Source organism: Bos indicus, chromosome 15 (genome assembly GCF_029378745.1).
Source record: "Bos indicus isolate NIAB-ARS_2022 breed Sahiwal x Tharparkar chromosome 15, NIAB-ARS_B.indTharparkar_mat_pri_1.0, whole genome shotgun sequence".
Taxonomy (NCBI): Eukaryota; Metazoa; Chordata; class Mammalia; order Artiodactyla; family Bovidae; genus Bos; species Bos indicus.
This window is the reverse complement of record NC_091774.1, coordinates 2,563,875-2,591,261: the sequence shown is the minus strand read 5'-3', so window position 1 is coordinate 2,591,261 and position 27,387 is coordinate 2,563,875. Positions and strand designations below refer to the sequence as shown.

Below are 27,387 nucleotides of genomic sequence, written 5' to 3'. Positions count from 1 at the left end.
TATTCATATGTCTTTCCTTGCTGCTGCTACTGCTGCTAAGTCGCTTCAGTTGTGTCCGACTCTGTGCGACCCCATAGACAGCAGCCCACCAGGCTTCCCGTCCCTGGGATTCTCCAGGCAAGAACACTGGAGTGGGTTGCCATTTCCTTCTCCAATGCATGAAAGTGAAAAGTGAAAGTGAAGTCTCTCAGTCGTGTCCGCCTCTAGCAACCCCATGGACTGCAGCCTACCAGGCTCCTCCGTCCATGGGATTTTCTAGGCAAAAGTACTGGAGTGAGGTGCCATTGCCTTCTCCGATGTCTTTCTTTACATCTGTTAAAATAAGTCCTTACTCCTTTTAGTGCATAATCGTTGAGGAAAATCTTTACCATTGCTTTAATGGTGACCTAAATAACACGTTAATCAAATATCATCTTTTTTTTTATGATTTCAAACACCATCAGGATGAAGTGTTCATAGTTCATGGAAATATGAAAAAATACCTGGAAAAGTTCACTTTCTAGAATCCAGTTTACATATTAGAATGGCAGCCATGCATCCCAGTAACTTTTATATGAATAATTAAACTATAATAATAGTCTCAAAAAAGAGTTACTTCTTCCAACCGCTCACTTGAAAGTAACAGGAGTGTACTGTAACAGGAATGCAAATAAACAGGAATGTAAGTAACAGGAATGTAAATAAAATCTTTAAATAACTAAGTACAAAGGAGGATGTTTAAGACACCAATCAAGGAAAACATTATTAAAAGTGTCGTCAATGTTAGAGTACAGAGATCAGCGCATATATAAGTTATCAAAATGTGACAAATATCCACATTTATATTCAATAGCTCACATTTATGGCCTTTGCTTCATTGGTGGTGTTTCCTGGTCCCAAAGTCAAGAATACAAAGAGGTCTCAGTGAGGGAAAAGGATCAAGAGCTGAAAAATCACCAGGCCAGGCAGGAGGATGCTCTTTTGGTTCGTGTTTTCACTTCATAGTTATTATGTTTCAAGAATGGGTCAGATACTGAAGAGAGCGGAAGGGGCGGGCTGGTGGAGGCGGGTCAAGATGGCGGCACCTGTGTGGATTCAGAGCCTGGGCCCAGGCTCTCAGGAAGGACAAAGGGGAGGCCTAGCTGAGCTGTCACCCCCCAGGGAAACCAACTTTGTATGGCAGCCTAACTTGTCAAGGAATTGGCCTTGATGGCATCCCAGAGGTTACAGCTTCTGAAGGATTTATTGTGAATGAAATACATAAGAAAAGGATTCATGTTTCATGTCCAAAGGAAAATGTATCTTCAAAGATTCTGGCACCATATACTACTTTTTCCAGAATTCATACAAAGAGTAAAACATGCCTGGACATTTCCAGCAGAGGAGGCCTTGGTGTGTTCTCTAGCACTGATGGGAGCATGAAGATCTGGCAGGCCTCCAATGGAAAGCTCAGAAGAGTATTGGAAGGACATGTGTTTGATGTGAATTGTTGCAGGTTTTTCCCATCAGGCCTTGTGGTTCTGAGTTGGGGAATGGATGCCCTGGTGAAGATATGGTCAACTGAAGATGCTAGGTGTGTGGTGACCTTCAAAGGTCACAAAGGTGAATGAGAGGTTGGAACAGAGTCAAAAATGCTGCTGTTGGCCCAAGAATATAAGAAACTTCAGTGCTTGGAACTGCAGAGCAGGAAGCCGCTGTTTCTCTTTATTGGCTCAAATGCCTTCAACTGCTGTACTTTTCTTTCTGAATTCTTGCTATTGGCTGGGACACAGGATGGAAACATTTATCAGCTGGATGTAAGGAGTCCAAGGACTGCAGTACAAGTCATCCACAGATCAGGAGCACCAGTTATGTCCCTGCTGAGTTTCAGAAACGGATTCATTGCTAGCCAAGGTGATGGAAGCTGTTTCATTGTCCAGCAAGACTTAAACTATATGACTGAGATCACTGGGGCTGACTGTGACCCTGTGTACAAGGTAGCCACATGGGAGAAGCAGATCTACACATGTTGTTGAGATGGTCTTGTGCGATGCAGTCAGCTCTCAGACCTCTGACCCCTTGGGAAGAGGAATCCCAGTCAATGAAAAATGATTGACTCTGATCAACAGTGAGCAGGAACAGCATCAGGGACCATGGAAGGATCATGAGTGACCTTTGTTGTATTGGGTAACCTTTGGAAACAATAGAAAGTCAGCTGCTTTGGCCCATGTGGAGCTGTCATTCCATGACAAGACCCACTTTGAACTGAGTAACAAGCTCACAACAGTGCTCTGTTGTATTTGTCCCAATTTCTCCCTTAAACTCAGCCTGGCAACATAGGGCAAGTAAATGGATGCTTATAGTGTGATTCCACACCAGTTGTGTTCAGTGTTTACAAGGACTGGAGGACTAAAACCTGTTCTCAAGGAAATAAAGAGAATATGGAGGAGTCTGAATTTGAGAAACTTTGTTAAATATTCTTGCTCTAGCAAAAAGTCAGTCATGGTGATGGGATTCCTTTCTCAGTGACTTCCTATCAGCCTGGCTATAGGGAAGGGCTACTTGACAGTAGCAGTATCCCATGTGCAACCTGGGAAAGATTCTTATACAGGAAGGGTAGTAACCACCATCCCAGTTTTCCTCAGATTAAGGGGTTTTTTTGCTCATGGGACTTTCTGTCCTGGGCAAATAAATATGATTGGTCAGCCTTTATACAGGTGATGAAGTTGAATCATATCATTGTAAAAGTGACAGCTGTCAAACTGTGGTTCTTATAATAGCTGTATCAGATCACCCAAGAACTTGTTAGAAATTCTGGGAACTGCCTCCCCTTTTCAGATTTAAATCAGAAATCCTATGAATGAGGCCCACAATCAGTATTTTAATGATTTCCAGGTGATTCTAATTCCTGCTAAAATATGAGAGACAAAAAGAGATGGTGAAGGGCAATTTAGTCATAGATAGAACTCAGTGCTCATGGATGAGGCTGAAGAGGTTGACAGGGTCTAAACAGTGAAGGGGCTTACATTCCAGGTAAGGAGTTTGAGTTTCACTTGGTTGGCATTGGGGAACCGCAGAACACTTTTTTAAGCAAGGGTACTACATGGTCACTTCTTTTTTTTTCCTTAAACATAAAAATGGAATCATAATTATATATATTCCATGGTTTATTTTCACTTAGTGTCTCTGAGTTATCTCCATCTCAATACAGTTGGACTTTCCTCATTCTTTTTAGTAAAAAGTGTAGATTAAAAAAAAAAAAAAAAGAAAGAATGGGTCAGATACTGATTCATTCCACAGATATTAATTCATGAGTCTAAGCCAGACTGAACTGGATTGAGTCTTCTTAGTTTTTATTCCAAATTTCTGTTAAAGGGAATTATTGGTGAAGATTTGGTAAGGAGTTCCCCTTGAACTAAGGATAGTGGTCTCCTCATGTTTCCTAAAGTTTCCCTGATGTTTTTAAAAGCCTTTTAGCTTCTATTACTGAATCTTATTTTATTATAAATTCAGGGATTCCATCTTACAGATTATATGTTCAGAAAAGGAGACCATTAATGCCTTGTGGAAATCCCTAAATATATATTTGTTGCAAAGATGCACACACCTTTTAAAAATTACCTTCTTGTTTTACCAAGTGAATGCAAATAAAATCTTTAAATAACTAAGTAGAAGGGAGGATGTTTTAGACACGAATCAAGGAAAACATTAAAAGTCCCATCAATGTTACAGAGTACAGAGCTCATACTCTATTTCTATGATCATAGTAAGTCATCCAAATAAGACAAATATCCACATTTATATTCAATAGCTAACATTTATGGACTTTGCATTTTAAATGGATAGCAGTTACTTGAAAACAATGGAATCTCTATTTTCAATGGGGCATTGATTGACACAAGGAGTTGCCTAAAAGAATAAATGCATTAGGATAATGGAGTTACAGAGCACTGATTAGTTCTCAAAAAGATAAATGTATCAAACCTACCCTACTGTCTGCTTACAGCAGTTTCATCATGTGTAGCCTTCCCTCACACTTTCAAAGCCTTCAGTGTGTTGGATTCCAACAAGGACATAGCTTTGGATCTCCAGTTCTTCTCCTATATTTGATCATCCATACTCCTGTTCTTTTTTTCTTCCACCATTCAGAGACTTTTTTTTAAATCAAAGATACTTCATTTTATATTGGTGATTATCTCATACTTCATGTGAAATAAAACTTAAAGCTTCTATATAAATTAGAACCTACAGAAAAGAAGCACTGTTTACTCATTGGTACTCTCAATTTATTGTTACTCAGTCACTGAGTTGTGCCCAACTCTTTGCAACTCCATGGACTACAGAACTCCAGGCTTCCCTGTCCATCACCATCTCCCAAGGTTTATTCAAACTCATGTCCATCAAGTCGGTGATGCCAGCCTACCATCCCATCCTCTGTTGTCCCCTTCTCCTCCTGCCCCCCAATCCCTCCCAGTATCAGGATCTTTTCCAATGAGTTAGCTCTTCGCATCAGGTGGCCAAAGTATTGGAGCTGCAGCTTCAGCATCAATCTTTCCAATGAATATTCAGGGTTGATTTCCTTTAGGACTGACTGGCTTGATCTCCTTGCAGTCCAAGGGACTCTCAGGAGTCTTCTCCAGCACCACAGTTTGAAAGCATCAATTCTTTGGCACTCAGCTTTTTTTATCATCCAACTCTCACATCCATAAGTGACTACTGGAAAAACCATATCTTTGACTATAAGGACCTTTACAGGAAAAGTAATGTCTCTGCAATAAGTAGTCCATGAACTGAGCCACAGTCAGCTCCTGGTCTTGTTTCTGCTGACTGTATAGAGCTACTCCATCTTCAGCTAAAAAAGAATATAACCAGTCTGATTTTAGTATTGACCACATGGTGATGTCCATGTGTAGAGTTGTCTCTTGTGTTGTTGGAAGAAGGGGATACTATGACCAGTACATTCCCTTGGCAAAAGTCTGGTAGTCTTTCTCCTCATTCATTTTGTACTCCAAGGTCAAACTTGTCTGATACTATAGGTATATGTTGAGTTCCTACTACTGCATTCTGGGTCTCTATAAAGAAAATGGCATCTTTTTTTAGTGTTAGTTCTAGAAGATCTTGTAGGTTTCCATAGGACCATTCAACTGTAGCTTCTTCGGCATTAGTGGTTGGGGTATAGACTAGGATTACTGTGATGTTGAATGTTTTGCCTTGGAAACAAACCAGAATTATTCTATAATTTTTGAGACTGCCCACTAGTACTGCACTTTGGACTGTTTATTGACTATAAGGGCTGCTACACTTATTCTAAGGGATTCCTGCCAACAGTATTAGATATAATGGTCATCTGAAATTAAATTTTCCCATTCCTGTCTATTTTTGTTCACTGATTCCTGAACTGTTGATGTTCGCTCTTGCCATATCCTGTTTGATCACATCCAATTTAACTTGATTTATGGACCTAACATTCCAGGTTCCTATGTAATACTGTTCTTTACAACAATATGCACTTTTCTTGGAAGAAAAGCAACGACAAACCTTGACAGCATATTAAAAAGCAGAGACATGACCTTGCCTACAAAGATCCAAAGCTATGATTTTTATAGTAGTCATGTACAGATGTGAGAGCTGGACAGTAAAAAAGGCTGAACACTGAAGAACCGATGCCTTTGAACTGTGGTGCTGGAGAAGACTCTTGAGGGTCTCTTGGACAGCAAAGAAATCAAACCAGTCAATCGTAAAGGAAACAACACTGAATATTCACTGGAAGTACTGATGTTGAAGCTGAAGCTCCAATACTCTGACTACCTGTTGTGAAGAGCTGATTCATTGGAAAAGACCTTCATGCTGAGAAAGATTGAAGGCAGGAGGAGAAAGGGAAAACAGAGGATGAGACGGTTGAATGGCATCACTGACTCAGTAGATATGAGTTTGAGCAAGCTCTGGGAGATGGTGAAGGACAGGGAAGCCTGGTGTGCTGCAGCCCATAGGTCTCAAATATTTGGACATGCCTGACCAACGGAACTACTAACTTCTAAACGGAAGTTTAGAACTTCCAACGGAACAACTGCCTTCTAAAATGTTGTCTAGGTTTTTCATAGCTTTCATTTCCAAGGAACAATTGTCTTTTAATTTCATGGCTTCAGTCATCATCCACAGTGATTTTCAGCCCAAGAAAATAAAGTTTCTATTTCCACTGTTTCCTCATTTATTTGACAAAAGTGATTGTACTGGATGCCATGATCTTAGGTTTTTGAAAGCTAAATTTTAAGCCAGCCTGTTATCTCTCCTCTTTTACCTTTATCAAGAGGCTCTTTAATTCCTTTTCACTTTCTGCCATCTGGGTTGTGTCATCTGTGAAACATTGTTGCTGAACCATGAAAGACACTGGGATTCTTGGCCTCCAGAGGAGAAGAATTCAATCCAGGGCCAGAAATGAGGCTTGATCTCTCAGAGCTTTTGTGTAATAGAGTTTTATTAAAGTATAAAAGGGATAGAGAAAGCTTCTGATATAGTTATCAGAAGGGGGCAGAAAGAGTACCCCCTTGCTAGTGTTAGCAATGGAGTTATATATCTTTTAATTAGTTATTACAATGAATCCAAAGAATGCCTGGAAGTTGTAAAAATATTACCAGACCCACTCCCACAATTTACATTCTAAGATACCAGGATTACTCATAAGGTTTTCAGGAAGAAGAAACTGTCCTCAAGCAGGATACATTGTTGTTGTAGAATCCCTAGTACAGAGTTTAGACTGAGTTGTGTAATTGACTAAGACTAAGGAGTCGGACGTGACTGAGCAACTGAACTGAACTGAACTGAACTGAAGGAATGTAGACCAAAAAAAAAAAAAAGTTTGTTCTTTCCTCCTTGAGAATTCCTGACCCCTCTCTCCTTGGGGACACCCGGACTTCTTATCAACCTGCCTAGGAACTGACTCTCATCTGCATATCTGAAGTTATTGCTATTTCTCCTGGCAATCTTGATCTCAGTTTGAGATTCATCTACCTTGACATTTTGCATAATGTATTATGCATATAAGTTAAATAAGAAGGGTGACAATATACCACCTTGACATACTGCTTTCCTAATTTGGAACCAGTCCATTGTTCCATGTCCAATTCTAACTGTTGCTTCTTAACCTGCATACAGGTTTCTCAGGAGGCAGAAAAGGTGGCCTCATTTCCCATCTTTTAAAAAATTTTCCACAGTTTGTTGTGATGCACATAGTCAAAGGCTTTCCTATAGTCAATGAAGCAGAAGTAATTTTTTTTCTCAAATTATCTTGCTTTTTTTATGATCCAGTTGATGTTGGTAACTTGATCTCTGGTTCCTTTGCTCTCTCTAAATACAGCTTGTACATCTGGAAGTCTTGGTTCAAGTACTGTTGAATCCTAGCTTGGAGAATTTTGAGCATTACCTTGCTAGCATGCGAAAGGAGTGAAATTGTTTGAACATTCTTTAGCATTGCCTTTCTTTAGGATTGGAATGAAAACTGACTTTTTCCAGTCCTGTGGCCACTGCTGAGTTTTCTAAATTTGTTGGCATATTGAGTGCAGCACTTTAACAGAATCATCTTTTAGGATTTGAAATATCTCAACTAGAATTCCATTATCTCCACTAGCTTTGTCCATAGGGTTGCTTCCTAAGGTCCACTTGATTTCACACTCCAGGATGTCTAGCTCTAGGTTAGTGATCACAACATTGTGTTATGCTAGTCTTTAAGATCTTTCTTGTATAGCTCTTCTGTGTATTTTTGCCACTTCTTACTATCTCTGCTTCTGTTCGGCCCCTGCCATTTCTGTCCTTTACTCTGCCAATCCTTTCATGAAATGTTCCCTTGGTATGTTTAATTTACTTAAAGAAATCGCTAGTCTTTCCCATTCTGTTATTTTCCTCTATTCCTTTGCATTGCTCACTTAGGAGGGCTTCCTTATCTTTCCTTGTTAGTCTTTGGAACTCTACATTCAGATGGGTATATCTTTTCTTTTCTCCTTTGCCTTTTTCTTCTCTTCTATTCTCAGCTATTTGTAAGGCCGACTCAGACAGCCATTTTTCCTTTTTTGCATTTCTTTTTCTTGTGGGTGGTTTTGATCACTGCCTCCTGTACAAACCTCCATCTATGGTTCTTCAGGTATTCTATCAGATCTAATCCCTTGAATATATTTATTACTTCCACTGTATAATTGTGAGGTATTTGATTTAGGTCATACCTGAATGGCCTAGTGGTTTTCCCTACTTTTTTTTCATTTTAAGTCTGAATTTTGCAATAAGGAGATCATCATATTCTGAGCCACAGTCAGCTTACAGTGTTGTTTTTGCTGATTCTTCATCTTTGGCTGCAAAGAATATAATCAGTCTGATTTCAGTTTTGACCATCTGGTGGCATCCATGTGTAGAGTCATTTCTTGTGTAGTTAGAAGAGGGTTTTTGCTATGACCAGTGGACTCTTTTGGCAAAACTCTGTTAGTCTTTGCTCTGCTTCATGTTTTACTCTTAGGTTTACTTGCCTATTACTCTAGATATCTCTTGCCTTCCTACTTTTGCATTCCCCTCCCCGTGATGAAAAGTACATCTTTTTTCGTGTGTGTGTGTGTGTGTGTGTGTGTTAGTTCTAGAAGGACTTGTAGGTCTTCACAGAACCATTCAACTTCAGCTTCTTCGGCATTAGTGGTTGGGACATAGATTTGGATTACTTTGATGTTGAATGGTGTGCCTTGAAAACAAACTGACATCATGCTGTCATTTTTCAGACTGCACCCAAGGACTGTATTTTGGACTCTTTTGTTGGCTTTGAGGGCAGCTTAATTTCTTCTAAAGGATTCTAGACCAAAGTAGTAGATGAAATATAGTTTCATCTGAATTATATTTGCCCCTTCCCATCCATTTCATTTTACTGATTCCTAAAATGTCGATGTTCACTCTTGCCATCTCCTGCTTGACCACTTCCAATTTACCTTGATTCGTGGACCTACCATTCTAGATTCCTTTGCAGTATTTTTCCTTACAGCATCAGACTCTATTTTCACCACCAGACACACCAACTACTAGGTATCATTTCAGCTTTCACTTAGCCTCTTCATTTCTTCTGAAGCTGTTTCTCTGCTCTTCTCCAGTAGCATATTGGTACCTACTGAACTGTGAGTTTATCTTTCAGTGTCATACCTTTTTGTTTTTTTCATACTGTTTATGTGGTTCTCAAGACAAGTATGCTGAATCCCTTCTCCTGTGAACCATGTTTTGTCAGAATGCTCCATCATGACCAGTCCATCTTGGTTGGTCCTGCACAGCATGGCTCATAGTTTCATTGAGCTATCCATGTGGTCAGTTTGATTAGTTATCTGTGGTTGTGGTTTTCATTCTGTCTGCACTCTGATTCATGAAGATAAGAGACTTGTGAAATCTTCCTGATATGAAGGACTGGCTGTGGAGAAAACTGGGTCTTGCTCTGGCCGTACTCAGTAAATCTTTAATCCAATTTTATGCTGATGTGTGGGTCTGTATTCCTTCCCTGTAGTTTGCTTTGAGCTCAAACTATTGTAGGGTTAATGACAACCTCCTCCAAAAGGATTTAAGACAGCATATCATGATTCCCAGTGTCGCAGGAAGGGGGACCCCTTTCAGGGCCTGAAAGCGGGCTCTTGTCTAACCCTCAGTAATGGATTGTTCGAGGAGACACATGTGCTGACAAAGCAAGAGATTATTGGAAAGGTGGGCAGAGAACAGTAAGGTAAGGGAATCCAGGATAAATGCTCTACCACATGGCTCACTTTTATGGTGATGGGATTAGTTTCTGTGTTGTCTTTGGCCAATCATTCTGCATTCTGACTCAGAGTCTTTCCTGGTGGCACACACATTGCTTATCCACAATGGATGCTAGTGAGAAGGATTCTTGGAAGTGGTTGGACAATTGGTGTCTCCTTTTGACCTTTCCTGAACTCTTCCAGTTGGTGGTGGTTTATTAGTTTTGTGTTCCTTACCAGGACCTCTTATCATAAAACAATGCAAAATGTTACAATGGTGCCTGCCTGGCCAGGGCGAGTGGTTTCAGTCAGCATGCTTCCACTAACACCAGAACTGCTATAGTCAGTGTCCCTGGCCCTGCAACAGGCCACTGTTGACCCACACCTCCACCAGGACACTCCAGAACACTCACAGGCAAGTCTAGCTCAGTCTCTGGTGGGGTCACTGCTCCTTTCTCCTGGGCCCTGGTGCACACAAGGTTTTGTTTATGCCCTCCAAGAACTTCCCAGTCCTGTGGAAGTTCTGTAATTAAAACCCACTGGCCTTCAAAGTCAAATTCCTTGGGGGTTCTCAGTCCCTTTGCTGGATCCCCAGGTTGGAGAATTTGTTGTGGGCACTAGAACTTTCACAACAGTATAGAACTTCTTTGTTGCAATTGTTGTCCTGTTTGTGGGTCGCCTGCTTGGTGACTCTATAGTGGGGCTAATGGTGACCTCCTCCAAGAGGACTTATGCCACACACTGAGACTCTCAGGACTGTTGCTGCCAGATCCTTGTCCCTGTGGCAGGACACTGCTGACCTTTGCCTCTGCAGGAGACCCTCAAACACTCACAGGCAGGTCTGGCTCAGTCTTTGTGAGGATCACTGTTCCTTTCCTTGGTTCTAGTGCACACAAGATTTTGTTTGTTCCCTCCAAGCATCTCTGGCAGTATAAGATTTGATTTTAAATGTGATTGCACCCCTCCTACCATGTTGTTGTGTCTTTCCCTTTACCCTTAGACAGGGAGTATAATTTCTGGTGGGATCCAACACTCTCCCATTGATGGTTGTTCAGCAGCTAGTTGCAATTTTGGTGCAATCACAGGAGAAGATTAGCAAAAGTCCATCTACTCTGCCATCTTGAGTGTTCACTCTTTCTATTTATAGGTAGGATCAATTCAACTCAGAGTTCTTTTAGAAACCACTTATAATCTCCCATCACCTAGGCAATAATCCTGGAATATTCACCTAGGCAATAATGGAATGCAACTTCCATTCACTTTTTTTAAGGTTGAATACTTTTTATTATATTATATGAATTTCTTTTCTGGGGAACTCTCTTTAACCTTTATTTTTAATACACATGCATTTTAAAGTGTATATTGCTCATTTGTATGACTATGGCATGATCACTCACTGAGAGTCAGACATCCTGCAATGCAAAGTCAAGTGGGCCTTAGGAAGCATCACTATGAACAAAGCTAGTAGAGGTGATGGAATTCCAGTTGAGCTATTTCAAATCCTGAAAGATGATGCTGTGAAAGTGCTGCACTCAATATGCCAGAAAATTTGGAAAACTCAGCAATGGCCACAGGACTGGAAAATGTCAGTTTTCATTCCAATCCCAAAGAAGGGCAATGCCAAAGATTGTTCAAACTACAGCACAATTGCACATATCTCACACACTAGCAAAGTGATGCTTAAAATTCTCCAAGTCAGACTTCGACAGTATGTGAACTGAGAACTTACTGATGTTCAAGATGAATTTCAAAAAGGCAGAGGAACCAAAGATCAGATTGTCAATATCTGGTGGATCATATACAAGGCAAGAGAAATGCAGAAAAACATCTGTCTAACTGATTATGCCAAAATCTTTGATTGTGCAGATTACAACAAACTGTGGTAAATTCTTCAAGATGGGACTATCAGATCACCTCCTCTGTCTCCTGAGAAATATGTATGCAGGTCAAGAATCAACAGAACTGGACATGGAACAAAAGACTGATTCTAAATTGGGAAAGGAACATGTCAAGGCTGTATATTGTCACCCTGCTTATTTAACTTTTATGCAGAGTACATCATGCGAAATTCCAGGCTGAATGTAACACAAACTAGAATCAAGATTGCCAGGAGAAATATCAAGAACTTCAGATATGCAGATGTCCAGAGAAGGCACTTGTGACCCACTCCAGTACCCTTGCCTGGAGAATCTCAGGGACAGAGGAGCCTGGTGGGCTGCCGTCTATGGGGTCGCACAGAGTCAGACACAACTGACGTGACTTAGAAGCTGCAGCAGAATGCAGATGTCACCACCCTTATGGCAGAAAGTGAAGAGGAACTAAAGAGCCTCTTGATGAAAGTGAAAGAGAAAAGTGAAAAAGCTGGCTTAAAACTCAACATTCAAAAAACAAAGATCGTGGCATCTGGTCCCATCACTTCATGGCAAATAGATGGGGAAACAATGAAAACAGTGACAGACTTTATTTTGGGGGGCTCCAAAATCACTGCAGATGGTGACTGCATCCATGAAATGAAAATATGCTTCCTCCTTGGAAGAAAAGCTGACAACCTAGACAGCATATTAGAAAGCCAAGACATTACTTTACAGACAAAGATCCATCTAGTCAAAGCTATGGTTTTCCCAGTAGTCATGTATGGATATGAGAGTAGGACTATAAAGAAAGCTGAGGGCCAAATAACTGATGCTTTTGAACTCATGTTGGAGAAGACTCTTGAGAGTTCCTTGGATGGCAAGGATAACAAACCAGTCAATCCTAAAGGAAATCAGTCCTGAATATTCATTGGAAGTACTGATGCTGAAGCTGAAACCCCAATACTTTGGCCACTTGATGCAAAGAGCCAACTCACTGGAAAAGACCCTTATTCTGGGAAAGATTGAAGGCAGGAGGAGAAGGGGAAGACAGAGGATGAGATGGTTGAATGGCATCACTGACTCTATGGGCATGAGTTTGAGCAAGCTCCAGGAATTGGTGATGGACAGGGAAGCCTGGTGTGCTGCAGTCCATGAGGTTGTAAAGAGTCAGACACAACTAAACGGCTGCACTGAACTAAGCCAGGAAGAAATAGAAAATATGAACAGACTGATTATAAATATTAACTGAATTTGTAATTTTTTTTTTTTGTGGGAAATTTAGTCTTTTTAATTTGGAGAAAGTATAAAGATCTTGAAGGAACAAACTTTTGGACTTTAGGTAAGGAAAGACAAATAAGTTCTCGAGATCAGTAAGGATGAAGATGAAGCTGAATGTCAGATGTTGCTCTGAATCTAGGTCAGTATGGCTGAAAGAACATCAAGACTTAGGAGGGGCCCTTCTTTCGAGCCATGGAATTTAAATCGATATGGAGAGATCATCTCTGACTAATACATAAAAACTCTCAAAAATCAAAAGTTTAGGACCAGGTGGTTCCACAGGCAAATTCTAACAAACACTTAGAGAAGAGTTAACACATATTCTTTTGAACCTATTCAAAAAAAAAAAAAAATGCAGAGGATGGAACAATTTTGAATTCATTCAATGAAGTCAACATCACCCTGATAACAAAACCAGATCCAGATACTATAAAGGAAGAAAATTACAGCCAATATCCCAGATAAACATAGATTCAAAAACCATTAATAAAATACCAGCAATCTGTGTCCAAAAAGACATTAAAAGATCATATACCATGATCAAGTGAGATTTAATCCCAGGTAGGCAAGGATTTCTCATTATCTGCAAACCAATCAGTGTGATACACCACATTACCAAATTGAAGAATAAAAAACATTTCAATACATGCAGAAAAAACTTTTGATAAAATTCAGAAATAATTTGTGACTCTCCAGAAATAACTTTCTTTCTGAAATAACTCTCCAGAAAGTGGGAACAGAGGGAACATATGACATACCCACAGCTAACATCATACTCAATGGTGAAAAGATGAAAGCATTTCCTCTGAGATCAGGAAAAAGACAAGGATGTCCATTCTCTCCACTTTTATTCAACATAGTTTTGGAAGTCCTAGCCACAGCAATTAGAAAAGTAAAAGAAATAAAAGTAATCAAAACTGGGGAAATAGAAATAAACCTGTCACTATTTGCAAATGACATGATATTATTATACATATGAAAGTGTTAGTCACTCAGTCGTGTACAACTCTGAAACCCCATGGACTGTAGGCAACCAGGCTCTTCTGTCCATGTAATTCTCCAGGAAAGAATACTGGAGTGGGTAGTCATTCCCTTTTCCAGGGGATCTTCTCAACCCTGGGATCAAACCTGGGTCTCCTGCATTGCAGGCAGATTTTTTTTTTACCACCTGAGCCACCAGGGAAGCCTGATACTATACATAGAAAATCCTAAAGATATTTACTTTTGAAGTTTCAGTGAACCCAAGAGTAAATTATACACAATAACCTAGAAAAAAATAGTTGGAAAAAGAATGTCTTCCTACCTCCCAAAAGAGAAGCATTTATTTCTACACTGCAGATTTATTTTGCAATCAGCAAAAGGAATTAAGCTTTTTGAGTAATGTTTGCTTAAAGATTCAGAGGAGAGGGTAGACTTTTGTTAATTGTAAAATAAACAGATCTGAAGCAGAAGCAGGAGATGATGCCTAAGAAAAACTCAATATGTTTTCTAAAGCATAAAGATAAGCTTGCAAACTATTCCCCTCAGTGAATTTAGCACGACTTATAATCAGGTCACACATAGTGTATCTGTCCTGGGACTAAGTTCTCTATCAGTTGTAGTATCAATAACCCTTGACCTATGCAGTTTAGACCTTTTCCCACCAGGAAACTTATCTGGCTTTTGCCTCATTCCCTCAGGATATTTCCAGATAATTACTAATTAATCTCACAAATTCATCAGCATTAACTTTTTAATGAATGATTCTGAGTAAACATGCATTCTACCAAGATATGTGTTTGATGTTAACATAGTTTCTTAGAAACAAATTCTCACAACCCAAAGTTTTCATACTAAGATATTTTGAAGTTTTGAGACTCTTTAAGCATATGCTTTTGTTTTAGTGATAATAACCACAGAAGGGTTATTGAATATCCTTTATAACTAAGGGGTGTGTGATTTCAGTTTTTCTATAAATGTGTGAATTTTTACTCTCTGTCTTTCCAAACCAGAGATCAATGCCAGGTCTCCTACATTGCAGGTGCATTCTTTACCATCTGAGCCACCAGGGAAGCCTAAGAATACTGTAGTGGGTAGCCTATCCCTTCTCTGGGGGATCTTGCCCACCCAGGAATCCAACTGGGTCTTCTGCATTGCAGGCCAACTCTTTACCAGTTGAGCTATCAGGGAAGCCCCCATTACATGGAATCAAACAATAAAGCAAAGATACAGGGCTTAGCTTTTAAGGTGATGTTTTTCACATTAGCATTCACAGACCCTGAGAGGTCTGAAGATAGTCTTTCGGGTCTGTGATTTCCCAAGTTTGAGAAACACTACCTTAAATTCAAGACTGAATCAAATGGATAAGTGGCAGGATGAAGATTAGGCACTGTTTTGAGTAGATCTTTGTGTCCGTCTCAGATCACACCAAGGAACTGCCCACTTCTCATCAACAAAAGCCCAACATGACTTCATAAAGGAAGAGAAATATTCATGTGCTATGGAAAGGTCAAGGGCTTTGGATTCAAACAGAACTGGCTCGGGTTTAGATTCCGGCTTCAGCATTTTCTGGCTGCTTATCAGACTTTCCAATCCTCTGATAGGGCTGAAGATAGAGTGAAATAATAAATGCAAAGTTGTATTGGTACTCAAATTAATACCAGGCCCATAATAGCTGTTTAATAATGGTTGCTCCCACTTAACTCAGTTTAGCATGAAAATGAGATATTCTGACACTAAATTCAGTGGTTTTACCTTTTTAATGCCGAAGTAAAAGTATTACATTGCTCAGTCATGTCCAACTCTTTGTGACTCCATACTCTGTCCATGGAACTCTCCAGGCAAAAACACTGGAGTGGGTTGCCATTCCCTTCTCCACGGGATCTTCCCAACCCAGGGATCAAACCCAGGTTTCCTGCATTGCAAGCAGATTCTTTACTGTCTGAGTCACCAGGGAAGCTCTTATAATGCCAGGTTGTCCTTGAAAAACAAAAGTAAAATAATTCAAGGATAAATGTTTTTTACTATGATTCTTTATTGTTTCCAGTGAAGAACAGAAAATATATGTATTAATTGTATCATTACCATGGATTAAAGGCATTTTGAACTAATCTAATCTGAAACAATTTACTGTGTGTAGTTCTCAAACATTTGGGAAAGTTTAAAACCAAAATTAAGAGAACACAAAGCCCCGCAATCTTCTCGTTTCTAGAGTCACTTTCAGTCTTAGCCTCACACAGCTGTTATACTGGGAATTATCCAACTGCACAGAGATAGATCTTTTCCCACTCATTTGCATAATTCTGAATTCCTTTCAGAGGATGCATAATACCAGTGCAGAAATATAAAGACTCAACAACAGTCATCTGAGGAAGAATTCAATCAACTAGAACAGCTGTTCATCAGAAATGTTGCAAAGCTTCCTTTATCAACCATATGTTTCTTCCTGACAGTTGCAATTCCAAAATTATACTGGCTACCTTTTATTATGGCATAGTATTAAAATATTTCTCAATTGTGGCATTCAAAACATGAAAAGCTTTGAAATAAGAAAACATAAAATAGCTTCTTGGTTTGTGTATGTGTGTATAAAAGAGAAAAAAAAATCTTATACACCAGTATTTAGCTTCACCTTACTCAGTTTTGTGAAGTTGCATTGTAATACATTAATCATTTACATATGGATTTAGATGTAGCAAAATTATTAGAGCATAATCATCTTCAGTGCCAGTCTACCTGGGTTTACATCCTGATTTTTCCTCCTATATTATGTGACTTTAGGTTGCTTATCTCTCTGTTCCTCACCTCAACATGTCAAATGGAGACAATAATACTACCTTCCCTATATAGTTGTTTTGAAAGATTGAGTGCATCTATGAAAAAGCTTAGAACAATGTTTGAATCATCATAAATATTACATAAGTTATAGTTTTCATAATTAGTATTATTTAACATTATCCCATAAATTTATCCCTATGTTGGTTTAGCAAATTAATTGTAGTATAATTTAGTTACCTTGTAATTGGGCTTCCTTGCTGGCTCAAACGGCAAAGAATCTGCTTGCAAGAAAGAGATCCATGTTCAATCCCTGGGTTGGGCAGATTCCCTGGAGAAGGGAGTGACAACCGACTCCAGTATTCTTGCCTAGAGAACTTCATCGATGGAGGAGCCTGGCAGGCTACAGTCCATAAGGTCATAAAGAGTCAGATATGACTGAATGACTAATCAGATTTAATTTGTAAGACATTTACTTTGGAAGACAAAAGAAGCGTTTTCTGTAGTCTGTTAGACATCACATTTTTACAATTTGCATACAGACTAGACAGATAGCTATTAAAAATTTAATTCTGTTATTAAAATAATTATTTCAACATTAATTATTGAATATGAGCTTTTCATAGTTTAAATGGCATGAGTACAGGAGTCTGCTCCCACTTGTTCATCTTTGTAACCCTGATTATTAGCACAGTACTGGATATGTATTTGCACTCAATCAGTATGTGCTGAGATATATTTAGTAAATGAGATCTATTTAATAAATAGTGGATATTGGCTTAGACATCTTGAAATTTTGTGATTTTTTGTACAAATCATCTTTTCCATTGTATCACAAAAAAGTACCAATTTTCCATTTTTAAGTCATGCAAACTTTAAACTTTACAAGTATTTCTTCCAATCAAAGATTTAGCCATACTCCTTTTGCTGGCATAAATCAGATTTGCGTTGTTAAAAAGAAAGTGAAAGTGAAAATCGCTCAGTGGTGTCTGACTGTTTCCAATATCATAGACTAAACAGTCCTTGGAATTCTCCTGGCCAGAATACTGGAGTGGGTAGCGTTTCCCTTCTCCAGGAAATCTTCCCACACCCAGGGATCAAACCCAGGTCTCCTTCACTGCAGGCGGATTCTTTACCAACTGAGGTATCGAAATCCCATTAAAAAGAAAAGAGTTCTTAAAATGTAACTACTTTTGCAAGGAAAAAATTATTTAAAAAACTTAAGCATCACTTAATTGCCATAGCCTATAGTTGTGGTTCTCAATAGAGATTCTGATTCAGTGGATATGGGATGTATTTCAGAATCTGTAGAAATTCACCAATACATATTGAAAGTCATTTGCACATATATGCAAAATGTGCATATGTTAATTATTGCTATTATATTGATCAATTATATCAGTCTGAAAGGCAATAAATGTTGTTTCCAATATAAAATGGAGAATAAGTAAGATATTACAGGGAGGATAGAATGAAAAAAGATATTATAAATAAATAAAACACTAATTAGGGGTGATTTAATTTATTTTTATAAGGTACCACAGAGACATAAATTGTTTCTTGGGAAGTTGCAACTAACCATCACCTTCAGACATTTCTAATAAAGCATGAACTAAGCATGTGCTGATATAGCTTAGACCTTTGATATTTTTTCAAATGATAGTCCTTTCATAGGAAATTTACAATATATATAATCAAATTATGCTCACATCTTTACAGTTATGTCAAAAAGTCATGTGTTCCATACTTAACTAACATCTGGCTAATCTCTCACCTTCTGTATTCTGTCTTTTAATCTAGTACTAAAATCAAATAATTGAAACATGAAAATATTGGAGAACTCTTGCCAATGGTAACAATTGCCTAGGGTAAAGATGTTCAAGCCTAGAATAAAATGTGTGCTATTAATCAGCAGTTTGTTAAAATGCTTTTTTAAAATATTAATGACCTTGTTACAGCACTTAAGATCATGTCATTGAGTTGCATCTACTATTACAGTGGTTTATCACAAGTCATGATGAAAGTGAAGCATAATTTTTTCTTCTTTAGGTTCATTCATTATAACAAATTTCAAAATCTAATCATTAAGCAGTGTACATTTTACTTCTCAATATATTATTGATTTATGAAACATTTACCTTTATAATGCTTTACTATCTCCTTATGCGAATTCTTTAGATGGAAGCATACTAAACAGAATTCAAGATTGGATTAATTGTACAAATTAATTTACTAATTCATTCATTTAACCAAGAATTTTCAGGTGCTGGTGTTGTATCATGTACTGTGATAGATTCTGGTGATTAAATTATAAATAAGATATAGTATATATTAATCTTTCTCTTGTAATTCAGTGTGGGGAAAAAATCTTGCTCCATAGCCAAGGTCTTTTATTAAATGAGGCTTTTTTGATTTTTTGTAAGGTAAGCTTAAATGTAATGTGACCATTACTCTGCAGGAGCAGCTCTCTTTAAATATTTAAGCTACAGAACAGTGGTTTTAATTGAATCACTAGCAATTTCACCATGAACTAGGCTGTAAACATGCTGTTAAGGTACATCCTGGACTTTCAGAAAAGAAAAATGGACTCCCTCACTCAAAGAGAGAAATCTCCTTCAGAGAATAGATAAAGGAAAGTTACCAAAGCCAGTACTCACCACCATGGAAATGGAGGCATTGTTCTCCAACTCCCCAGATTCTCCTCAGAAAACAGAGGTGAAAAGCATTCCTTTCCTTAGTGTATGTTTTAAACATTACAGTGATTTTCATTCATTCCATTCTGGTGAAAAAACAGAGTCTCTAATCTGGTAGTCCAGACCAAAGACAGTTTCAGAACTGTTCAAAATCCATCCTTTTTCTCTGCATAAAGAGTCAAAAAGCATTTGGCTCTAGTAGACTATAGTCAAAGTAATTCATAAATGATTATATAATACTTTATAATGTAAATTTGAGCAGATATAGTGAATAAGCAATAGTGATTATCTTTCCCCAATAGTACATGAAGTCCCATTGTTTATGTAGAGCTTTATTAGACCCCCTACCCCTTGAAGAATACAAAAACTATAATGTTGTCCTATAGTCATGGAGTTTAGAGAAATCTAAGACCAAGGAAACGTTTTGTAAGCAACATAAGACAGGCTGTAAGAGGTGAAGAATTCTGTTCATTAAGCTGTTCTTGAAGTTCAAAAACAAAAACAGAGTGGGAGAATTATGCAAGTAATATTGATATCATGTATCATATAAGTTTGATATTTTAAAATGTTGTTTAAATACAGTTTGTAGTAAAATAAAAAGGTGAATTGACAGTATCCCTAGTTTGGGGTTTTATCCCTAGTTCTGTTTTTGTTTTATTAGCATTAACAATGAAAATATACTGTCTTTGAAACTGAAAGTGAAGTTGCTCAGTCGTGTCCAACTCTTTGCTACCCCGTGGACTGTAGCCTCTGTCCTCTGTCCATGGGATTTTCCAGGCAAGAATACTGGAGTGGGTTGCCATTCCCTTCTCCAGGGGATCTTCCCAACCCAGGAATTGAACCCAGGCCTCCTGCATTGCAGGCAGATGCTCTAACCTCTGAGCAACCATGGAAGACTGGTGGTTATTGTCTTTACAATAGTCTATTTCTATTTATTAAATAGGAGTATATTGACGGTTCATTGTTAATAAGAGATTTCCCCAAAAAATCAAAGACATAAAAGTGAATGGAACTAGTCCATGCTTGATTACTAACACTAATACTAAAAACCATTGTTGAAAATAAGAAAATGTTCAATATAAAATTGAAATTGAATGACTACATGACAAGTAATATAATTCTAGAAATCAAAATATGCTATATTAAAATGGCATTAGATATTCTAAGCAGCCTATAAAACTCTATGTGATGTTTCTAAAATTAATAGAATTAATATACTCTACAGTATAATTGTTAATTTCAATAAGCAACTGGAAATATCTATGCAAATAAATAGTAGAGAAAAAAAGGCTTTCCAAACACTAGTCTATACATTCATGACTAGCTGGATTGAAAACTGGAAGTCAGGCATGAAATAAGGACAATCTGTTAAGGCCTTTGAAAACTATCATAATAAAAATTTTTGATAAAATATATTTATATAAAAATAGACAGTGACATGAAGATTACTTTAAAATGCTGAATTATGAAATCTGGAATTTTTGAGTCAAAGGAAATAAGGGCTCATAACTAAAATATCTACAGTCAAATGTGGGAGTTACACATTTCTAGCCACACAGAGGGAGATGGAAGCATTTAATGGATTCTACCCTCGTTCTGAAGGAAAATCAACCCAAAAGGTAAATTAGCACTTTTTGGGAAAAAAGAACACTACATTTGGTATAATTACAAATACAACTGATAAAAACCAGGAAACATAAAAGTGTACAAGACAAATTAAGATGTTAACCCCATGATGTGAAATACAAATCTATAAAAATAGTATTATGCTTCTAGTCCTGTGAATTGCAACTATAAAAGTCACTTGAAATTAGATTTTAACCAATGGTTCAAGGTTTATATTAGATTTCAAAGTGCTGATCTCAAATTAAGCAGCTCAATTCAGTTCAGTAGCTCAGTCGTGTCCAATTCTTTGCAACCCCATGAATCGCAGCACCCCAGGCTTCTGTGTCTATCACCAACTCCTGGAGTTTACACAAACTTATCAAGTTTGGTCCATCAAGTCAATGATGCCATCCAGCCCTCCCATCCTCTGTTGTCCCCTTCTCCTCCTGCCCCCAATCCCTCCCAGCAAAAGGGTCGTTTCCAATGTGTCAACTCTTCGCATGAGGTGGCCAAAGTATTGGAGTTTCAGCCTCAGCATCAGTCCTTCCAATGAATATCGAGGACTGATCTCCTTTAGAATGGACTGGTTGGATGTCCTTGCAGTCCAAGGGACTCTCAAGAGTCTTCTCCAACACCACAGTTCAAAAGCATCAATTATTTGGCACTTAGCTTTCTTCACAGTCCAACTCTCACATCCATAAGAGTTCCTCTTTCAGTATTCTGTCATTTTGCCTTTTCATACACTTCATTTCCTTTCATATGTTCATTTCCTCTATTTCTTTGCACTGATCGCTGAGGAAGGCTTTCTAATCTCTCCTTGCTATTCTTTGGAACTCTGCATTCAGATGCTTATATCTTTCCTTCTCTCCTTTGCTTTTCACTTCTCTTCTTTTCACAGCTATTTGTAAAGCCTCCTCAGACAGTCATTTTGCTTTTTTGCATTTCTTTTCCATGGGGATGGTCTTGATCCCTGTCTCCTGTACAATGTCATGAACCTCCATCCATAGTTCATCAGGCACTCTATCTATCAGATCTAGGCCCTTAAATCTATTTCTCATCTCCACGGTACAATCATAATGGATTTGATTTAGGTCATACCTGAATGGTGTAGTGGTTTTCCCTACTTTCTTCAATTTAAGTCTGAATTTGGCAATAAGGAGTTCATGATCTGAGCCACAGTCAGCTCCTGGTCTTGTTTTTGCTGACTGTATAGAGCTTCTCCATCTTTGGTGCAAAGAATATAATCAATCTGATTTCGGTGTTGACCATCTGGTGATGTGCATGTGTAGAGTCTCCTCGTGTTGTTGGAAGAAGGTGTTTGCTATGTCCAGTACGTTCTCCTGGCAAAACTCTATTAGCCTTTGCCTTGCCTCATTCCATACTCCAAGGCCAAATTTGGCTGTTACTCCAGGTGTTTCTTGACTTCCTACTTTTGCATTCCAGTCCCCTATAATGAAAAGGACATCTTCTTTGGGTGTTAGTTCTAAAAGGTCTTGTAGGTCTTAATAGAATCATTCAACTTCACCTTCTTCAGCATTACTGGTTGGGGCATAGGCTTGGATTACCGTAATACAGAATGGTTTGCCTTGGAAATGAACAGAGACCATTCTGTCATTTTGGAGATTGCATCCAAGTATTGCATTTTGGACTTTTTTGTTGACCATGATGGCTACTCCATTTCTTCTAAGGGATTCCTGCCCGCAGTAGTAGATATAACGGTCATCTGAATTAAATTCACCCATTCCAGTCCATTTTAGTTTGCTGATTCCTAGAATGTTGACATTCAGTCTTGCCATCTCCTGTTTGACCACTTCCAATTTGCCTTGATTCATGGACCTAACATTTCAGGTTTCTATGCAGTATTGTTCTTTACAACATTGGATCTTGCTTCTATCACCAGTAACATCCACAACTGGGTATTGTTTTTGCTTTGGCTCCACCCCTTCATTCTTTCTGGAGTTATTTCTCCACTAATCTCCAGTAGCATATTGGACACTTACTGACCTAGGGAGTTCCTCTTTCAGTATCCTATCATTTTGCCTTTTCATACTGTTCATGGGGCTCTCAAGGCAAGAATACTGAAGTGGTTTGCCAGTCCCTTCTCCAGTGGACCACATTCTGTTAGACCTCTTTCCCATGACCCATTCGTCTTGGGTGGCCCCACACAGCATGGCTTAGTTTCATTAAGTTAGATAAGGCTGTGGCCTGTGTGATCAGATTGGCTAATTTTCTGTGATTATGGTTTCAGTGTGTCTGCCCTTTGATGCCCTCTCGCAACATCTACCATCTTACTTGGGTTTCTCTCACCTTGGATGTGGGGTATCTCTTCACGGCTGCTCCAGCAAAGCACAGTCACTGCTCCTTACCTTGGATGAGGTCACCCTTCCTGACCTTGAACATGGAGTAGCTCCTCTCGGCCCTCCTGCACCCACGGAGCCACTGCTCCTCGGATGTGGGGTAGCTCCTTTTCGCCGCTCCTGCACCATCACAGCCTGGCACTGTCGGTTGCCGCCCTTGACATTGGGCATGGGGTAGCTCCTCTCAGCCATGCTTCTGTGCGGGTCCATCGCAGTTGCTGTGCTTCTGCTCAAACTATCCAAGCCCCTACTAATTTTTATTTCTCTGAACTTATCTAGATTGTAAAGAGACTAACACCAATTGTAGTACGTATTTGTGACAATTTCTGCAGCATTCAGAGACATGATGCATGTGTCCTACTGCAGTCTTCTTTGCAACATAATCTGACTCAGTGCTGGACTTGAAGAGGCCTTTGCTTTACTTACGCTGTGACTCTGAGCAGTTTTATCTTTTTAAGCCTTGTTGGTTTTTGTTTTTTGTTGTTGTTGTTGTTGTTGTTTTTCAGTTGGAAAATCATTAGAGTCAAACATACCCTAAACTGTTACAGCACCAATTCAAATTCTGTTATCTTATTTGTGTTGACACTGCTTCAAAGAAAAACACAGAAGGTGATATTCTGACATGCTGAAGTGAAATTTAAGCTTACATAAGCAGATTTTCTAAATGATTATCTTTCATTTCGTTGTGGCTCAGAATGAGTTTAATGACCCAAAGCAGTGCAGGCACACACACACACACACACACACACAAATGCTGAGTGAAAACATTGTGATATTCTTAACAGTCCTAAATGTCAGTTTGAAAAATAGTTTACTTCTTCTGAAGGATTCCCCTTTAGAACATAGTGAACTGTAACACTGATGGAGATCAAGGCAGTCTGAGTCATACAAGTGGACTTTCAGTTCAGTTCAGTTTAGTCGCTCAGTCGTGTCCGACTTTGCGACCCCATGAATCGCAGCACACCAGGCCTCCCTGTCCATCACCAACTCCCTGAGTTCACTCAGACTCACGTCCATTGACTCAGTGATGCCATCCAGCCATCTCATCCTCTGTCGTCCCCTTCTCCTCCTGCCCCCAATCCCTCACAGCATCAGAGTCTTTTCCAATGAGTCAACTCTTCACATGAGATGGCCAAAGTACTGGAGTTTCAGCTTTAGCATTATTCCTTCCAAAGAAATCCCAGGGCTGATCTCCTTTAGAATGGACTGGTTGGATCTCCTTGCAGTCCAAGGGACTCTCAAGAGTCTTCTCCAACACCACAGTTCAAAAGCATCAATTCTTCGGTGCTCAGCCTTCTTCACAGTCCAACTCTCACATCCATACATCCTTGACTAGACGGACCCTTGTTGGTAAAGTAATGTCTCTGATTTGAATATGCTGCCTAGATAGTAAGCGTCTTTTAATTTCACGGCTGCAATCACAATCTGCAGTGATTTTGGAGCCCAAAAAAATAAAATCGATACTCTTTCCACTGCTTCCCTATCTATTTGCCATGAAGTGATGGGACCAGACGCCATGATCTTCGTTTTCTGAATGTTGAGCTTTAAGCCAACTTTTCACTCTCCTCTTTCACTTTCATCAAGAAGCTATTTAGTTCCTCTTCACTTTCTGCCATAAAGGTGGTGTCATCTGCATATCTGACATTATTGATATTTCTCCTGGCAATCTTGATTCCAGTTTGTGCTTCTTCCAGCCCGGCGTTTTTCATGATGTACTCTGCATATAAGTTAAATAAGCAGGGTGACACAACATAGTGATTGAATATTTCCATGCATTTCAAAATTATCACCACAGTAACTCCAGTTACTGATTGTCACTACAAAAATATATTATATAATTATTGACTACATTCCCAACATTGTAAATTTTATACTCATGACTCATATTTGCAACCATAAGTTTGTAACTCTTAATTTCCCTCACTTATTTCTATTTTCTCCCTAAACCTATCCTTCTGTTTGTTCTTTAAATCTGTGACCCATTTCTATTTTTATATGCTTATTCATTTGCTTTATTTTTTAGATTCCACACGTCAAATCATATACTATTTATACATCTCTGTCTGAACTTATTTCATTTAACATAATACCCTTTTTGTCCTTCCATGTTGTCTCTGAGAACATGATTTCATTCGTTTTTATAGCTGAGTAATATATCATTGTGCATATATATATAAATATATACATCCATCCATTTATTGGCATTTAAGGTTCTTCCATATCTTTATTATAAATAATGTTGAAATGAACATAAGGGTGCATATATCTTTTTGAATGACTGTTTTCATTTTCTTCAGATAAATACTAGAGTGGAGTTATAGTAATTCTGTTTTTAACTTTTTGAGGAATCTCCATAATGTTTTCCATAGTGGCCACACCAATTTACATTCCCATCAACCATGCACAATAGTTCTTTTTTTGCCACATTATTGCCAATACATTATTTGTTGTTCTTTTGCCATTCTGACAAGTGTGAGGTAACATTTCATCGTGGTTTTAACTTATACATTTCCCTGTTTATTAGTTATGTTGAATATTTTTTCAAGCCCCTGTTGCCCCTCTCTCTGTCTTCTTTGGACAAATGTCTATGTAGATCCTCTGCCCCTTTCTTCACAAGATTATTTATTCTTTTTATGTTGAATTATATGAGCTCTCTATATGTTTTGCATAGTAACCTCTTATGGCATGTGTCATTTGTAAATACCTTCTCCCATTAGTAGGTGACCATTTCTTTTTTCTTTTCTTTTCTTTCTTTCTTTCTTTCTTTTTTTTTTTTTTTTTTTTTTGATAGCTTCCCTCACTGTGCAAAAGCTTTTTAGTTTAATGTAATCTCATTTGCTTATCTTTGAGGATACATAGCCATAAAATCATTGCTAACACCAATGTCAAAGCGAATACTGCCTATTTTATTCCAGAAGGTTTAGTTTAATGTCTTACATTTAAGCCTTTAATGTATTTTGAGTTTATTTTTGTATATAGTGTGAGAAAGCAGCCGTTTGATTACTTTGCATGTAGCCATACCAAACAACATTTATTTAAGAGTCTGTTTTTCCTCATTGTATACTCTTGGCTCCTTTGTCATAGATTAATTGAGCATATAACTGTGGACTCATCTGGGCTCTATATTCTGGCCCATATTTATCCACGTGTCTGTTTTTGTGCAAGTACCATACTGTTTTGATTACTATAGGTTTGTTTTATAGCTTGAAATCAGATAGCATAATGTCTCCAGATTTTGTTCTTTCTCAGAGATTGTTTTGGCTATTTGGAGTCTTTTATGTTTCCAACAAATTCAGAATTATTTGTTCACTTGTGTGAAAAATGTCATTGATTTTTTTGATAGGGATTGCATTAAATCACATATTTCTTTAGGTAGTATGATCATTTTTTTTCTTTTTTTTAATTTTATTTTATTTTTAAACTTTACATAATTGTATTAGTTTTGCCAAATATCAAAATGAATCCACCACAGGTATACATGTGTTCCCCATCCTGAACCCTCCTCCCTCCTCCCTCCCCATACCATCCCTCTGGGTCATCCCAGTGCACTAGCCCCAAGCATCCAGTATCGTGCATCGAACCTGGACTGGCAACTCGTTTCTTACACAATATTTTACATGTTTCAATGTCATTCTCCCAAATCTTCCCACCCTCTCCCTCTCCCACGGAGTCCATAAGACTGTTCTATACATCAGTGTCTCTTTTGCTGTCTCGTACACTGGGTTATTGTTACCATCTTTCTAAATTCCATATATATGCGTTAGTATACTGTATTGATGTTTTTCCTTCTGGCTTACTTCACTCTGTATAATAGGCTCCAGTTTCATCCACCTCATTAGAAATGATTCAAATGTATTCTTTTTAATGGCTGAGTAATACTCCATTGTGTATATGTACCACAGCTTTCTTATCCATTCATCTGCTGATGGACATCTAGGTTGCTTCCATGTCCTGGCTATTATAAACAGTGCTGCGATGAATATTGGGGTACACGTGTCTCTTACCCTTCTGGTTTCCTCAGTGTGTATGCCCAGCAGTGGGACTGCTGGATCATAAGGCAGTTGTATTTCCAGTTTTTAAGGAATCTCCACACTGTTCTCCATAGTGGCTATACTAGTTTGCATTTCCACAAACAGTGTAAGAGGGT

General features: G+C 38.4%; 1 protein-coding gene and 1 pseudogene across 10 annotated transcripts in view; both read left to right on the top strand.

Moving 5' to 3' along the window:
• Positions 1-27,387, top strand: part of GRIA4 (glutamate ionotropic receptor AMPA type subunit 4) — a 679,480-nt gene that overhangs the window by 305,918 nt on the left and 346,175 nt on the right. The window lies entirely within an intron of this gene.
• On the top strand, positions 1,055-18,717 carry LOC139187269 (proteasomal ATPase-associated factor 1 pseudogene; annotated as a pseudogene).